The 3,050-nt window shown below is 36.9% G+C and overlaps 1 pseudogene; it reads right to left on the bottom strand.

The window, feature by feature from the left end:
- Window positions 1–2,115: 2,115 nt before the first annotated feature.
- LOC128594942 (transmembrane protein 126A-like) lies at window positions 2,116–2,707 on the bottom strand (annotated as a pseudogene).
- Window positions 2,708–3,050: the final 343 nt, after the last annotated feature.

The raw sequence follows: 3,050 nt of genomic DNA, 5'->3' as shown, positions 1-3,050 counted from the left end.
CCGTCATGACATTTCTGCCACTTCCCAACAATCATGAATTTTTTTTCTTCTTTCATTGCCTTCAGAGATGCGGGATGTTGGAAGCTGCTTGGTTCTGCTTTCCCTGCACTAGTTGAAGTAGTTTGTCAACTCTCCCATATCATACACTTGGAAAGGTGCAAAAATATCTTTCAGTCTGTCATTACTGTCTGCCCATAAGGCATTATTATGCATGAACTCTATCCTGTATCCAGTCATTTTCTATATGAAAATTTCCAACTGATTAAGATGTCACTAACCAATCCAGTACATTTTGATAATTGAAAGGGTTAGGAGAGATGTTCAGAGTCAAGAGATACTCTCCGTGAAGATAGAAATGGGTATGACATCATAAGTAGAAAAGGAGGGGTATTACTAGTTGAACTGCATCCCTTCAAAAAGATACGTTGAAGTCCTAACCTGTAATATCTCAGAATGTGACCTTATTTAGAAAGGAGGTCTTTATAGAGATAATCAAGTTGAAATGAAGCCATTAGAGTGGCCTTAATCCAATGTGGCCAGCATCCTTATAAAAAGGAGAAAGTGGACACAGAGACAGACATGCACAAAGGACGATGATGTGAAGACACAGAACCTCATGTGAAGACGGAGACCGAGATTTGACTTGTGCTGCCACAAACCAAGGAACATTAAGGACCCACGGCCACCACCGGAAGACAGGAAGAAGCAAGGAAGAACTTTTCCCTGCAGGCTTCAGAAGGAGCATAGACATGACAAGACCTTGATTTTGCAACTAATCTCTCAATTCTAATCTCTAGAACTAACCTACAATGTATTTCTGTCACTTTTTTTTTTTTTCGTAGAGACAGAGTCTCACCTTATGGCCCTCGGTAGACTGCCGTGGCCTCACACAGCTCACAGCAACCTCCAACTCCTGGGCTTCAGTGATTCTCTTGCCTCAGCCTCCCAAGTAGCTGGGACTACAGGCGCCCGCCACAACGCCTGGCTATTTTTTGGTTGCAGTTTGGCAGGGACCGGGTTTGAACCTGTCACCCTCGGTATATGGGGCCAGCGCCCTACCGACTGAGCCACAGGCGCCGCCCATTTTTTAAGTCACCTAGTTACTGATATTTTATTATAGCATCCCTAGGAAACTAATATAAAGGGACAACAGTACCAGACATGCAATAAGGGGAAAGAGGTAGATAAATAAAATAAAAGATTTTTTAGATAATGATGACTATTATTATTAGTATTTGATAAAGAGTCTCACTATGTCACCCTCGGTAGAGTGACACGGCATCATAGTTCACAGCAACCTCTAACTCTCGGGCGTAAGTGATTCTCTTGCCTCAGGCTTCCAAGTAGTTGGGACTACAGGTGCCCACCAAAATGCCTGGCTATTTTCTTGTTGCAGTTGTCATTGTTTAGTTGGTCTGGGCTGGGCTCGAACCCACCAGCTTCGGTGCATGTGGCTGGCGCCATAACCACTGTTTTAAAGGCACCAAGCCTAGATGATTAATTTTTAAAATAGCACCTGTTATTGCTTATTAGCTTATTACCTCCTCATGGCAGATGCTTTAGAAAAATGCCTGAAAATATTTAAAATTTTAAAATAAACTTGTCTACTTGAGAAAACCTTCTTTGATATTTCATAATTTTTCTTTTAGTTTTTGATTTATTAATATGTATAATTTTAAAAGTTAAAAACAAACAGAATACATAATTATATTTTATTTTGAATACTAAATGTATTATAAGCATTTCTTCATAAAATAACTCTTTGTAAACCTCATTGCTAATACCTACATAATAGCCTGTAGTGTGATTGAACTATAATACACTTAACTACTCTTCACTCATTAAACAATTATATTTTTTTACATCATAATTTTTCTATAACACAACAGACTTATTTGAATGTACTTTAAACATTTATCCATATATTTGGGTCAAATGAGTAAAAACTTTAGGATATTTGAAATGAATTGGAAAATAGTTAGATTTCAATACTAACAAACATTATATAATGTTTATTTTACCACACATTTGCTAGCATTAAATATTCTCTCATATTTTTTTGTTACAGGTTATTTTTGCCATTTTATTTTTGTATGTGTACACATTTGCTTAAAATTAGTGAATTTCTAGGCCATGTTCAGGTAATTGAAGGGACTTTATAAGTAGTTTATATTGTCTAGATCCAAGGTATGCTGTACACACAGTCTGGAGCAAAATGGGAAATAACATCTTTCTAAAGATAGGCTTAGAAATTCTAATCCAGTATGTTAAAATGTTTCCTTTATCTGGTAGCAGAGCTGACTGACACTGGCTGCAAGGCCAGCATTCACTGGTATAGCCAAAAAACAGGATACAGACCACCAAAAACAAGACCAGTAAGTCCACTCCAGGTTACAGTACAGGTTTCACAGTTTAATTTACCTGTAGTCAAAGGTAAAGTTACAGAACTTCTGTAAGCTACATCTGTTGTCAGAAACAGAAGCACTGCCATTGGTAAGCCAGCAGCAATATGAGCTGTTGTCACATTCAACATGCGTCGAAAAAGACTGTTTGATATTAGGCCACAAAGAGCAGCATTAAGTCCAATATATACTGATCCATGTTCAAGTAAATTCCTTTCTGTTTCTGGAAGCTGGTTAATTTTTCTGGTTATGGTAATGAAATGTGTTTGGTTTTCCTTAGTATCATCTGGTTTGTGATTTTCCATCTTGAGCCTTATGCTCTCCTTCTCTCAAAAGCTGTGGCTGCCTCTGATTTTCCTCAGCTGCGCCCGGGGTTCACTGCAACCTTTATCCAACTCTCCTGGATGCAGCCATCTTTGTCTTCTTACACATTTTTGTCTGAATTTGGCAAATGTAAAATAGCTTCTTAGTCTTCAAATTTATATATTGCTTACTATTGAGGTTGTATTCATATTTATTATTTAAATTACCAATTAATAATTATTTTCTATTTATCTTTTAGAAACCTTAATATTTATCTTATAGATTTGTATGAACTCTTTGTTGCATTTTCAAATATATCCCTTTTATTATTATTTTTTTTGAAGA

The sequence above is a fragment of the Nycticebus coucang genome, chromosome 9, assembly GCF_027406575.1.
Source record: "Nycticebus coucang isolate mNycCou1 chromosome 9, mNycCou1.pri, whole genome shotgun sequence".
Taxonomy (NCBI): domain Eukaryota; kingdom Metazoa; phylum Chordata; class Mammalia; order Primates; family Lorisidae; genus Nycticebus; species Nycticebus coucang.
This window is presented reverse-complemented; position numbering and strand designations above follow the sequence as displayed.